General features: G+C 37.2%; 1 long non-coding RNA gene across 1 annotated transcript; it reads right to left on the bottom strand.

The window, feature by feature from the left end:
* Positions 1-8,802: 8,802 nt before the first annotated feature.
* On the bottom strand, positions 8,803-13,842 carry LOC138886329 (uncharacterized). Its single transcript, XR_011405000.1, has 2 exons — positions 13,373-13,842; positions 8,803-10,913 (listed from the first exon to the last, which is right to left on the bottom strand). It is a non-coding gene; the product is annotated as an uncharacterized lncRNA (long non-coding RNA).
* Between the last annotated feature and the right edge of the window lie 1,640 nt (positions 13,843-15,482).

A 15,482-nucleotide genomic window follows, 5' to 3' on the forward strand; every position in this document is an offset into this window, starting at 1 on the left:
TTTACCACAAATATGCCTTTCCGAATTTAGGCGGTAATGATATAGGAAGAGTGCAACCACTCATCAAGCGTTGCTATAGTATTTGTTTGGCACAAATGGAGTATGATGTTGAGCATGATTATGCAATAATTAAAAGCACGTTGACATGTATTTTCACGTTAACAAAGCAATAAATACAGCAGTTTCATAAATTTAATGCAGTTAAAAAGGAAGGAAACAAGAAAATATATGTTAGTTTTGCTTTTGAAGAAGAAAGTAAATGCTTAAAGAAATTAAACAAATAATTGCACATAGGGAGGAATAAATTCACAAGAACAATCTAAAATGGTAAAAGCCTAAAAAATCCTCAGCAGAGTCGCCATGCTATCGCGCCCCCATTTTTCCTTTCGTGGAATCAGGTTCATGACATTTGGTTTTGGGACAACTCATTTCTTTTGGGAACGGGGTTTGCATTTTTTGAAGAGTCGCCACCTAACGATTTTAAGGTACATTAGGGCACCCATAAGGTTCATCTAAAACTATGTTTGATAACCAAAAATAGGATAAGGGCTTGAAATTATCCTATGGGGAAGGTGTTAGGCAACCCTCAGGATCAACTATTGTTGTTCCCGGCCAGACAATTTTTGTGAATTTTTGCAATTAGCAAATAGACGAGTAGGGATCAAATAATAGGGGATTTAAGTACACAAGTGTTTGAAAACGATTAATAAAAGTAAGGTTTTAAAAAGAGTTACGATCTAAGCAAGCTTATGAATGTAAAGGGGGCGTCCTAGGTTTGTTTGTAAAATGGATCACATCAATGCAATACCCAGTATGACACTTCTCAAAAGAGGGTCTACATGTGGTATTAACGCACCGGTCATCATATCCATATCTACCCTTCCCAACCCGTGAAGGTAATTAGAGCGAAGATTGGTCTCGACTCTTATTGCATGTTGTTAACCGTCCCTTCCTATCAGTCCCGAAGGAATTTTGGACTCCTATCCAATAAGGAGGTTCTAGGCAGACCCTCAGGTTTAAAGGCAAAATGCAAAGGCGACATACAAAACAAGTAGGACTGCATTTAAAAGGGGAAAACGCATAATACAAGCAGAAGGCTCAGTTATACCTCCACAAATAATGCACATAGACAGCATTACTTATACATAGTTACGATCTGAATTTAAAATCCTAATGCAGGGGTTTGAGTGGTAACATCAGAACCAGATTTATTACATGACTCAGAAAAGAAGTCTGAATCAGGTTTGCCTACTGATTTTAATAGTTGATAATTAAACAAAGGTAGTTCCAGTTTAAGTTATTACCTAAGGCTTGCCTAGGCAAAAAGCGAGATGCAGCAGTTATTCAGAATCATTAAAAGATGGTTTGGAGCTTATTTTACCCGAAGCGCATGATGTTCTAGTTGCAAAGATAATTACCAGTTATTTTAAACGAGATAATCAAGTGTGAAGTTGTTTTACCTCTTTTATAATCAGCAATTTACACTAAGTGTAAGTGCAAATAAGATCCTAAAACTTGATATCTAAAATACAGAATTCCTAGAGCAGGATTTCTAAATGCGTATGGCAAGATTACAGAATTTTCTAAGAGCGGGATTTCTAAGTGCACATGGTAGGAATGCAGATAATAATAAAGTGCTAATTATTGGCAGATTTTAAAACGTGATGTTGTAAAGGTGCACATGTTGAAACAATAAACATGAGACCTAAGGGCATTATTTCCAATGCATGCATGAATCCTAAGCATGGTTTCTATTGCGCAATTAGGAACATAAACCTAATAACATATTTTCTACCCCTTAACATGCATATTTACCCTATCCCTTTTCACTAGCCACCCTAATACTTGTTTACAAATTATTACAGACCATGTGATTTAATTACATGAGAAGTGCAAAATAAGAAGTTACAACTATAGGAAGCCTGATTCTGACTTCCTCTCTGAGTTATGTAATAAATCACCTCAAATGCAAATATTGTTCAATAGCCTTTCTCATATCTGAGTGTGTCAGAGTTCCCTAAGGACCTCAAGGGATCCCGGGCAGTGCTCCCACCCAGATTGCATAACCAAATAGAGTGAGTGTAGTGTGGAAGGGCCAGCTCTTATGTGTCCGGGTTCAGAAGGAGCTCAAGGGTCCCAAATCAAGGCTCACACAAAAGGGGCAAAACCTAATGATCAAAGAGTATAGCGGAAGTGTAGAACACATGTTTGAAAAGGAGTTTGTTTTAGAAAACAATTTGGAAAATGATTGGTTTGAAATAAATTAGCAACATCAATAACAAAGTTGCTTAGGGAAGATAGTTTTGAAAGGGGCAGGGGATAGGAGCAACAACAATGCATACTAGAATAAGTGCAAAGAGCAGTACAACTTCAGCAATTATGAACAGGAAGTAGGGGTTGGGGACATAGAGAACCCAAATCAGACACACATAATTAGTCATGAATCAAGTACATTAGGAGACATGCTAGTTGAGGGACATAAACAGGAACAAGTAAACATGGTGATCATATTTGAACAAAGGAGGGCCGAATTTTAAGCATGCTAATTAAAGCACTAAACAAAAGTACAATTTAACAGCAAGATCCATTAAGTCGGTGCAGAAAGGGACAGGGATTGTCAAACAAAGGAACACATAGAGTTGAGTTTCAGGATTTAAACTAGGAACATACCAGTTGAAGAAGAAAAGTGCAGAAAAAAGTAAAGCAATCAGAGTTCCACAGTCTAGCCTTGGCTTTCAGCCGGCTAGACAAAGTAGTAGCACAAGTAGTAGAGAAAGAAGAGAGGGTTTGAGTGTATATGTGTGTGTTCTGAACTAGTTATTCGTGTTTAGAGAAGAGAGGATAGAGTATGTATAGCTTTGAAAACGAGTAGAAAATAAAGTAACAAGTAAAGGTTTTGCACAATTATGGAAGTAATCACTATTAGAATCCAATTAGCACAAGTACTTCCCTTTAATCAAGGAATTACTGCTTAAACAAATACTAGTATGGATAATTAAGGAAAGAAAATCAATTTGAGAAAGATTGATTTTTGACCATATAAGGGATAGTAAAAGTATAGAGTATACAATTGAGTCTAGGTACAGAATATACTTAATTTGGGAAAAGGATTCGGCAGGGGTGAAACATCACAACAAATAAGGGAAGGGAATCAATCAACTCAAACAAACGAGTAAAATTAGGGATTTATAAGAAAACCTTTGCAATCAACCGTAACTTAAGGAAATCAAGATCAATCAAGAGGGAGTTATGATTCTGCACTTTGACATATAAATAGGGATTAATGAACATGAGTATCAGACATGCAAGGTCAACCATATTGACAAAAGAAGCAAACTAGATGAACACAAACATACAGCACCAACATGAGTAGGCTAAGGGCTCAGTGGTAAAAGAACCCACTCGAAACATGGTAATCAACAAGTCAAGAAGTCATGGTTAACACATAGAACCAGAGTGGAAAACCAAACTAACAGGTAAAGAAGGTCAGAAACAAGTAAAGAAAGCCTTTAAACTCATAGTAATAAGTGAAGACAAACTTTAAGAAATTAAGGTTTTAACAAAGTTGGGTTAAAAAGTGGTAAGAACTCAGAATCATTCAAGACAAACAGAAAAAAAGGATCTAACCATAAAAAATCCAAATCGAGACAGGTATACATACAAAATAAACAAAAACAGTTCCAGAACCCCGGACAAACCAAAAATACTTAGGGTTTTTAACACGATGAACCAAATAGAAGAAAACATAAACAAACCATTTAAACCTAGTAAAATCATATGACAATACTAAAAATCAGAGGAGAAGTCTTTTAAAAGAGATTAAGAAAACACTAGTCTTTAAAGACGAAGAGTCATTTTGAAGAAAATAAGAGAAATCTTTTGAGAACACCACCAAGAGGTTCATAATATATGCAGATCTAAGGTAGATAAGAAAAAAAGATGGGAAAACCCTTAGAGCTAGGGTTCCGGAGAACCCAAAAAAGTAAGAAAACCTTGAAAAGTTACTGATCTAGCCGGAGAGGTCGCAGATAACGGCCATGGATGGCCGAAAAATGGCATGGGAAACTATAGGAGGCGAGTGAATCGCCTCTGGTGCACTTGAGAGCCTCAAAACGGTGGCACAGGTTCAAGAGGGAGCCATAAGGCTGGTGGGTGGTGAGACCATCATGGATTCAGGCAAGGAGACGGCCGGAGAAAGTGGGTGAAGTTCATCGGAGAGGAGGGTAGGGGAGAAGGTTCTAATGAGGACCAGAGATAGAGAGAGAAAGATGAGAGTCGGTTGAGTGAAGAAGTGAGGGGGGTTGGGGGGTCGTTTGGTTTAATTTAGGAATGGGAGCTGGGGACCGTTGATCTGAATGACCAACGGTCCAGATTGTATGGGGTAGGTGGGGATCAGGGTTTGGGTAGAATTTAAAGGGTGTGGGTCGGGTTTAAATTAAAATTGGGTTGGGTAATTTGGGTCCAATTTTGGCTAGAATTGAAATACAAAAGGGCTATTAATTAAATAGCAGTTTTCACTTTTTAATTTATAAAACATAGTACATAGTTTCTGAAAAATAAATTGAAAGTACTAAAGTAATTTATAATACCTAATTAACAATTTAAAAATACAGGATCCTATTTTATGTGTACAAAACACAATTAAACCTTAAAATAGCTAATATTGCAATTGTGTGTAATTTAGCTTTAAAAATACTAAATAAAATTGTAAAAATAAATAAATAATTACCTTAGCCATATTTTGGCATAAATATAGAAATACCATAGATGAATTATGAAAACAATCTGGATATAATTATTGAGGATTTTATGGATAAAAGGGGAGAAAAATAAATCAATTTAAACCTTTAAAAATATGAAAAAATAATAAAACACTTGGACATACTCATATATGCATATATATTTTCTTTTGAAGGTATTTTGCATATTGAAAATATATAGGGAAAAATTGGGTATCAATAGAAGTCATTACTTCACAGCCTCCCATTGCCATACTGGATCTTGCCTCAGTACCATCTACTTCCATGCCGTCCTCAGTTCCATCCTCTTCAACATATCCATTGACTGCACACAGGTTGAGCCAAACACTCACCAGTATCATTAACTGGATGCAGGCAACAACTTCTAAGTTGTATGTGCTATCCAGTTCAATGGCAGCTCAGTCAGTCCCCGCATAGCCACAGGTCCCAACTTCAGTAGTTGAGTCTCTCAAGGAGATTTTGGACAACCATAAGAAGCTCCTGGAGAACCAAAAGCTTATTATGGATGCTCTTACAGTTTAAAGAAAAATACTTAAGTAGCTGAGCAAGCAGACAAAGAAGCTGAAAAGGACTCGGGCCTCGAAGGAGTCAGTGAAGCAATTGATGGGAGAGATCAAGAAGATGAAGTCAGCTGGTGATTTGCCATTAGAGCTACTACTACATGACCAGCTTCCAGTAGCTCAGACAGAGCAGGTTCTGGAGCAGGAGATTGAGGGAGAGCCCAGGAGGAGGAGAGTGATGCCCCGGGTTGATGATGTAGACATTGAGCTCGAGGAAACTGAGGGAGGTGCCTCTGACCAGCCATAGGCCCCTGAGCCAGGTGATCCAGGGATCCATCCATAGGAGCCCACGCAGCCACAGGACCCCATTCAGATAGAGGACCCATAGGGAGTTTCATTTACTCTCTACCCTTCTTTTTATCTTATTTTAGCTTAGTTAGTATTGAGGACAATGCTAGTTTTCATTTGAGGGGATGGTCCTACTTTGATAATTTGGTAGTTGGTTTGTACTGATGATACTATTTTTTTTCTTTATGCTTATTTTTCACCTTTTTTATATATAATTTTACCATTTATTTCACTTTTCGTTATTTTTCAATCTTGGTTTGTATATAAAGTTATTCTCTCATGTATATATATTCATTCCCTCTTATGTATATTCATCTAAATCCTCTATTGTACATATTTAGTTTACTTTCCGCATTTTACTTCATAACTTCTTTTGCAAGTTTCCTTAATAGTATAGCTTCTTATTTCATTTAATAGATTCTTTTTCGGTTTGTAGCTTCTTATTTTACAAGTTTCAATATTCAATAAGCCTTTGGTTTTCTTAATGCTATGGTTCTTTTCAAAGGTGGAGTTTGTGTGAACCGGGTGTCTCTTCCCGATGATGTATGGCATGACAACCTTCTTAAGGGTTTGAGTCTGTTTTTCTTTTCGTTTTTGTGTAAATAGTAGTTAGTGAGCAATGGTGCCTCAGGCAAAGCTTCGCTTGGGCCTAACACATTTACCTTTGATCTTATGGTTAAAAACAAATTGGTGTGTACAGGATAGTGATAGTTGTGACCTTGAGACTCTTGTGTTGACTGAACAATCATCGAGTGGTTTCTCAAAACCATTTGTGTTTCTCAAATCTTAGCTAAGGTTGTTGTGGGCCCCCGACTCTGTTTCTTTAGCAATCCTATAGCTTGTGTGGTGAATTATTGATTTGCAAGTCCAAGTCACGTGCCAATGAGTCTAGAATTTGTCCTGAATGTTTGTCTAGGCGAAATCCTAAGTGAAGCTTGACTTGAGAAGTGATTATAGGCTCTCCTTGATCCTTATTGAGACTTGAAAACATCCATATCCCACCAATGATGATATCCCTAGTCAACCTCGTTGAGCCATAGCCCTTATTCTTTTAAAAACCATGATACAAGCTTTTGTCTGTTCTAAAATGATCCTCTCTCGGCACCCGATCTTCCCTTAGCACAAGGCAAAAGCATAAGTTTGGGGGGAGAGCCGAGGAATGCAAAAATGATAAAAGGTACAAAATGAAGAAAATAAAAGGTAAAAAAAAGAAAGAGAAAGAAAAGCCAAAAAATCAAAAAGAAAGTGAACAATGTAGGAGAAATGAAGGGATTCAATAAAAGCAAAAGATGAGAGGCGTGGAAAGATTAGAAAGGAGAAAAAGGATTGAAATGATCAAGAAAGAGTGACAGTGTGTCTCTCTAACACCTAAGGAAGAAGTAAACGACTCAAAGAGTCAAGAAAATCTATGCCCAAAATGAAGCAAATGAAGTACTGAAGTGATGATGCAACCTTCTTAGACCAATATATCCTACCCTGAACCAAAAGCCTTCATCACATCCCCACATAAATCCCTATATGATCTTGAGTTGAGTGAGCTTACATTAGAGGTGACTCACATAAGGGGCAAGCTTATGGTACTTAGAGTCGGACTTGTGACCTTCTTTTGAGAGAGGTGAGTGTGTTTTCCAAAATCCTCGTTCTGAGTGCTACAATATAAAAGTGAGGTTTGCTTATGGAGAGCTGAGGAGTATGAATTTGGGTTCCACAATGACCAAAGTAGTAGAAAAGGTTTCCTTGATGAGTTGAGTCAACTCTTGATGCTTTTGTGTTGTACTATAGCCATGGTGCTTAAAAGGTTGTGTATTGTTAATAATACATTTGAGTTGAGGGTAATTGTTAGTCCCAATTGATGTTTGATGAGGTCACATTAGAACAGTTGAATTTTCCTTTCTGTTATCTTGAGGAGGTTGGAATTACTTTGTTTGTCTCAGGACAAGCAAAAGCTTAAGTTTGGGGGAGTTGATAACTAGGGATTCTAGTATACTTTATGCTCCTTTTTGCTTATGTTTTGGATTAAAAGTGTGTACAAGTATTTCCAAAAGCTAACTTATTATGATTGTTTGCAGTATTTGGTCAAAAAGGGACAAGAAAGTCAAAGCCAACTCAAAAAGGAGTGAAACATGTACAAGTCAAAGCTGGGTCAAATGAGCGCTGACAGCGAAAAATCAACCCCGGACGCGAAGGTTCCACTGTTGAGGCGGTCTTGATATCGCGGTCCACGATGGCAAGGTTCAGAGAGTTACAGTTTAGGGCTTAAAAAGTCACCCCTGTCCGCAGTGATATTGTGCGGCAGCGGTGGCTTCAGTACGGCTGCGGTGCATCTACCGCCCTCAGCAGAAGCCAGATTCAGAGGACCAAGAATGAAGCTAAAAGTTGAAGATTGCGGTCTGCGCTTGATTTTATGCGGCCGTGGTAAGCTCAACACTGGACCGGCCCATTTTTCACTGTCAGCAAAACAGTCGTAGGGGCATTTTTGTCCAAAAAATTTAGCTGTGTATAAATAATTCTTTTTTAGAGTTTTAGGTCATCTGTTATTTAGCTGAGCATGTAAACCGCCTCTTTTTTAGTAATTTTAGAGCTTGTTTAACAATTAATCTTAAATTCTTATCTTGTAATTATTTTTTATGGCTTCTATTTCATTTCAATTTATGATTTCTTCTTTGATTATGAGTAGCTAAACTCATTAGTTAGGGTTGTGACTCAATCCTAGCATGGGTATTTAATGGGTCTTCTATTTTAGGGCTTAAATGTTTATGGGTGATTGATATTTGGTCTGATTTTTATGCTTTAAATGTTAAATTGATGATTGCAAATACTAATTTGTGCCTTTTTGACAGACTCTTCTTGAAAAAGGGAGACTAAGTCTAGGAAATTCAGGCCAACAAGGAATTGGGGTGCATTCAAGAGATTGATAACCCCAATTAAAGGGGTAAACCTAGAGATAATAACACCCGACTTGAGCCAATTTTGCTTGCATTGTTTTGTCACGACCTGGATTTTCCATTCTTGGTAGTCATGAAGACGCCTACTAGTGAAAGCTAGAGAAGCCAACCATTTTAATTATTTACCTTTTTCCCATTTTTAATCCAGTAAAAATTAAGAGCCAACATTATATAAACAGAAGAAATTAAAAGCGGAAGACTGAAGCATAATATATTAATAAAGATACCAATACCAATCCATACGTAAACTACCCAAGACTAGTGTCACAATTTCATAAACTATCTAGGAATACTACAAATAAAGGTTCGAAAGAGTTATTACAACACTGTCTCTGAAATACATAAAAGAAACAGAGTAAAAGGATAGAAGGAGACGTCAAGGCATGCGGACGCCTGCAGGACTACCTCGGATCTCTCAATGGACTGAAGGCAGCAATCCAAAGCTAATGTCGGTATGCTCCAGTACCGGGATCTGCACACAATGCAGAGTGTAGTATTAGCACAACCGACCTTATGTGCTGGTAAGTGCTTAGCCTAACCTCGGCGAAGTAGTGACAAGGCTAGGGCTAGACTACTAAAAAAACATGTGCATTTAAATCATATACCGCAAAAAATAAAAGCAGGAATGTACAGTTAAGGATGGGAGGGGGAAACATACTGAGAGGAAACATCAAATGATAACAGAAGGGCAGCAGGTAAATAAAAGGAAAACCATGACTCAATTATTAACAAGAATCAGAAATCAAACAAGTGCACGGCATCAACCTTCGTGCTTTTACTCTCGTCCTCACCATAAGAATCAATATAATCTACACGACATCACCCTTTGTGTTTTTACTCTTGTCCTCACCATAAAAATCTATATAATCGGCACGGAATTATACATCGTGTGGAACGGCATCACCCTTCATGCGTTTACACTCTTCCTCACAAAATTATACACGATATCACCCTTCGTGCTTTAACACTCTCTCACCAAAACAATGCACGGCATCACCCTTCGTGCTTTAACACTCTTCCTTACCCAAACAACAATCACAAAGCAATAAGGGCACGGGAATCAACAAATTTACAATTAAATACCGACAAGGGAACAATAGTATAACAGTCATATCCCGACAAGAGAAACAATATCAACAATAGCATCCCGGCAAGGGAGACAACATTAAACAACAATCATCCCGGCAAGGGAGACAATTTCATAATCCTCTTTTCTTTTTCACATTTTCTTCATAACTCAATTCACAATTTGAGCCAATGCTCTATATAAGATTCAATTGCCAATTATACATCCACAAATCACTTTACAACTTGAGCCAACGCTTTTCAATGTTCAAATACCAATATTACTTCCACAAGCCTTGCTCAACAATACAAATCATCACATAAAGCATGAACAATACAAATGGAGTCACATTAATCATAATATAAGACTCACGGGCATGCTTGATACCAACGGATAGATACTCGTCACCATGCATATACGTCGTACACAAGAACTAGCACGTACAAAATAGGACACAACTCATAATCCCTCAAGCTAAGGTTAGACCAAACACTTACCTCGATGCCACGAATACAATTCAAGCCTCAACTATTTCTTTACCTCTTAATTCCACCACCAATTCACTTGTATCTAGCCACAAGTTACTTAACTATATCAATAAATGCTAAATGAATCCATTCCAATGCATGAAAATAGGTTTTCTAAAGTTTTTCCTAAAAAGTCAAAAATAGACCCTGGACCCACATGGTCAAAACCTGAGGTTCGAACCAAAACCTGATTACCCATTCCACCACGAACCCAAATATATAATTTGTTTTGAAATCGGACCGAAAATCGAGGTCAAAATCCCATAAATTTGAAAAACCTAGGTTCTACCCAAAAAACACCCAATTTCCCCCATGAAAACCCTTGATTTTGAGTTGAAATCATGTGAAAAGATGTTAAAGGTTGAAGAAAACGAGTTAGAAATGACTTACAATCGATTTGGAGAAGAACCTTTCTTTGGAAAATTGCCCAAGAGAGTTTATGTTTGGAAAGAGTTTGAAAAATGAAAGATATTCGGCTAAGTCATGAATTTGCAGGTCGCAGATATCGCAATTGGGAAACCTTTAGAAGAATGTCCTATTCCCATTTGCCAAGATTTTATCGCATTTGTGACCACCCCATATTTCTGAGGGGGGTCGCATTTGCAAGGCAGACATCGCATTTGTGACAAGGGTCTTCCGCATTTGCGACCAAATGATCGCTTTTGCGATCAGGACTGCCCAGGCCTTCTTTCGCATTTGCGATGCTTTATTTGCATTTGCGATCTTGCATTTGTGAGCCAGGCTTCGTATTTGCAAAGCTTGCAGACCTGCAACATACCAGCAATTCCTAAGTCCAAATTTCACATCGTGGCTTATCCAAAACTCACCCGAGCCCTCGGGGCTCCAAACCAAACATGCACACTAACCCAAGAACATCATACGGACTTGCTCGTGCAATCAAATCACCAAAATAGCATCAAAAATTCAAAGTTTCAAACTTTACAACTAAGGCTCTGAATCACGTCATATGACCTCCGTTTCTTACCAAATTTTACAGGCTCAACTTAAATCACATATAAGACTTGTACTGGACTCCGGAACCAAAATACGGGCATGATACCATCAAATTCCAAACATATTTCATTTCTAAAAACTCATATATATTCCAGAAAATAATTTCTTTAAAAATTCATTTCTCGGGCCTAGGACATCAAAATTCGATTCCAGGCATACGCCCAAGTCCCATATTTTCTTACGGACCCTCCGGGATCGTCAAGTCACGAGTCAGGGTCTATTTACCCAAAATATTGACCGAAGTCAACTTAAATTCATTTTAAACGCAACATTTATCATTTTTCACAAATTTTCACATAATGGCTTTCTGGATACGCGCTCGAACTGTGCATGCAATTCGAGGTGAGACAGAAAGAGGTTTTAAGGCCTCGGAACACAAAATTGATTTCTAAAACAAGAGATGACCTTTTGGGTCATCACATTCTCCACCTCTAAAACAATTGTTCATCTTCGAACGTACATAAGAAGGAAGTACCCGAGTCAGAGAAAAGATGGGGATAACGGCTCTGCATATCGGACTCGGACTCGGACTCCTAGGTCGATGCCTCAGCACGCTGACCTCTCCACTGAACATGAACAGAAGGGAAACTCTTCGATCTCAACTAACAAACCTGTCGGCCTAGGATAGCTATCGGCTCCTCCTCATAGGACAAGTCCTTTCGCAATTGTGAACCCTTTAGAAGATTGACCTCTTCGCATTTGCGACTATTATACCCCATTTTAACCGGATCATATAGAGTATAATATATTGGTGATTCCTAAAATAATTATTAACTAAAGAATGGCCACCTAACTATATTAAAAGGTGAGTTAGGGCACCCTAAATTATCTATTATTAACTCGGTATGGTCTACTAAACATTAGAGATTCTAAGGTAAGGGTTCAATTAATCTTAAAGAGAAGGTGTAAGGCACTCATTAAGATCCACATTAAAATGATTAACCGACCGGACTTAAGATAACTAAGGCTAAGTGTTGAATGTATAAATGATTAAAAAGGGATTGAATTCAAAAGAGCTTGACTTTGAAAATACTTATGCGTAAGAAATTGTGAGTTAAAATCATATTAATGTAATCAAATATGAACTTAAAAATATTCTAAAGTTTAAAAGAAATACATTTGTTAAAAAGCCAAGAGTGAAAATCATGCGTCCTTATGTACGTAAATCCAAAACTATTGTATGACTTATTTTTAAAGATTGGTTATTAAACCAAATGAATGATCTGTTATTAGATGTGTTACACACCCAGACAATTTAACACATAAACAAGTAATTCAAATAATGAAGGTAATCATTTAGTCATATAATCAAGGGACAAAGCAAAGACAGTAGATGTAAAAAATAGGCTTAAACGCCTATCCCTGCATCCCCACAAAGGACCATGCTTTTGCAATTCATCAATTGTTTTCCTTGAATTGAGATCTCAGGTCATATGGAATAGACAAATGTGACGGTTAATTCCATGAGAGTTGAAAGGCTCTTGCATTGGCGTTCGAACACTCGTCCCAAGTGTATATGCGAACAAAGAAAGAAAAGAAAGGAAATAGGAATGAGGAAAAATAATTTAGTTCTTAACCTTAAGAAACTGTAGCTTAAAGAAAATCTAACTCATATGAACTACCGTGTGCATATATTAACAGTAAATGCCAACGTGTGCTAAACAAACCTTAAGGAAATTTAAATATTCAACTACATGTACTACTTCTAGAGAGTCATGGGGGCCTAGCAGGTAATAAATAAATCAAAAGCTAGACATGGCTTCTAGATGCAAGGATTTAAGAAAAACACAATAACCAAAATGATAAAACTGACTCTTGATTATACCCACTAACGTGTACATCCAAAGAAATGCAGGCATGAAGTGAATATTTCAAAGTTATTTAATCCAAAGCTACATTTTAAAATACATGATATCTAACATGTGCAAAAGGGACATAAGCTATGAATTCTACTGCAAATACTTTCAATTCTATGTAGCTATGTAGCTATTATAAAATAACCAAAACTTTCACTAAGGTTATAAGATCGAAATGATACAAATAAATTCTTAATACAAAATAAGTTTATGTTAATCTAACTAAAAATATACAAATATAACTATCAGTAACATACAAAGTATAACTCCTAAACATTCTCCATGATTTTCTATAAATATGATTTCTAAAACATAGTATTTTAATAATAAAATAAATAAAGTGGAGTGGGATTTACCTCTTGTGGGGCAGTGAACTGTAGGCTTTGAGGGCTCAGATCTACTACTCCTTAGTTATGGAGAATAGAAAAATGGAGACTAAATATTGGAAAAAATTTCACAAATTGTAAAGCTTGAGATTAAAAGAAAGCAAAGTAGATATAAACAAAGTCTTTTTTTTTGGGATTTTTCTGATCATTCTAGCTTGGTGAGGCTGGAGCTTTGAGGTAGTATTTATAGGTAAAAATAGCTAGAATTGAGATTTGAGTTTTGAAATTCAAAAAAACAGATATAGGGAGTCACGGGTCTTGAATTCCAAGAGAGTCGTTTGAAGAGATCTTCTGAAGAGATATTGACTGAATTTCCCTATTACTTTAGATTTGCAAAGATTTGGCCTTGACAATTCATAAACAAGTAAAGATTCGGATTGACTATTATTTGCACTTTGTACCCTTTTGCTTGAAATAGGAGAGAAGGAATAGGAAGCACCTGAACTTTTATGACAATGGTGTGGACAACATGGGTTAAGATATTTAAGAGTGGACCAATGTAAGAGAATGGGTGGTAGGCTTTTTCCTTCTTTAAAGTAATTTCTTTAGACTTCTTTGTATTAATAACTTGTACTAAAATTTAACAATTTAAACATATAAAAATCTAATATTTATGTATTTGATAATATTAATATAGCATTGCTTTAAGCAAAATTATTGAAAGGCAAGAGCTACATAAAATAACTTGTCTAAGGTATTAAAGATCGAGAAACATAAAGAAATTAATTGAAGGAAAAGTAGGACAAAATTAGGTATCAACAGCAACCACCCCATATTTTTGAGGGGGTTCGCATTTGCAAGGCAGAAGTCGCATTTGCGACCAAATGATCGCATTTGCGATGCTTTATTCGCATTTGCAATCTCGCATTTGCGAGCAAAGCCTGCAGACCTGCAACATACCAGCAATTCCTAAGTCGAAATTTCACTCTGTGGCCTATCCAAAACATACCCGAGCCCTCGGGGCTCCAAACCAAACATACACACTAACCCAAAATATCATACGGACTTGCTCGTGCAATCAAATCATCAAAATAACATCAACAACTATGAATTTAGCATCAAAATCAAAGAAAATCTCAAGAACTTTCAAAGTTTAAAATTTTACAACTAAGGTTCCGAATCACGTCATATGACCTTCGTTTCTTACCAAATTTTACATGATCGACTTAAATCACATGTAAGACCTATACCGGACTCCAAAACCAAAATACAGGTCTGATACCTTCAAATTCCAAATTTATTTTATTTTAAAAAACTCATATATATTCTAGAAAATAATTTTCTTTAAAAATTTATTTCTTGGGTTTGGGACCTCGTAATTCGATTCCGGGCATACGTCCAAGTCCCATATTTTCCTACGGACCCTCCGGGACAATCAAATCATGGGTCTGGGTCCGTTTACCCAAAATATTGACCGAAGTCAACTAAATTCATTTTAAAAGCAACATTTATCATTTTTCACGGATTTTCACATAATGGCTTTTCGGATACGTGCCCAGACTGTGCACGCAAATCGATGTTATACAGAAAGAGATTTTAAGGCCTCGAAAAATAGAATTTATTTCTAAAACAAGTGATGATCTTTTGGATCATCACATTCTCCACCTCTAAAACAATCGTTCGTCCTCGAACGGACATAAGAAGGAAGTACCTAAGTTGGAGAAAAGATGGGGATAACGGCTCCGTATATCAGACTCGGACTTCTTGGTCGATGCCTCAGCAGGCAGACCTCTCCACTGAACACGAACAGAAGAGAAACTCTTCGATCTCAACTGATGAACATATCGGCCTAGGATACCTACCGACTCCTCCTCATAGGATAAGTCCTTGTCCAACAGGACAGTGCTGAAATCTAACACGTGGAATGGATCGCCGTGATACTTCCTAAGCATGGACACATGAAACATTGGATGCACAACTGATAAACTAGGCGGCACTGCAAGTCTGTAAGCCATCTCTCCCACTCGATCAAGAATCTCAAACGGGCCAATGAATCTAGGGCTAAGCTTGCCCCTCTTCTCAAATCTCATCATGCCCTTCATAGGCGACACCCAAAGCAATACCCGCTCACCGACCATGA

The sequence above is a fragment of the Nicotiana sylvestris genome, chromosome 2 (assembly GCF_000393655.2).
Source record: "Nicotiana sylvestris chromosome 2, ASM39365v2, whole genome shotgun sequence".
Taxonomy (NCBI): Eukaryota; Viridiplantae; Streptophyta; class Magnoliopsida; order Solanales; family Solanaceae; genus Nicotiana; species Nicotiana sylvestris.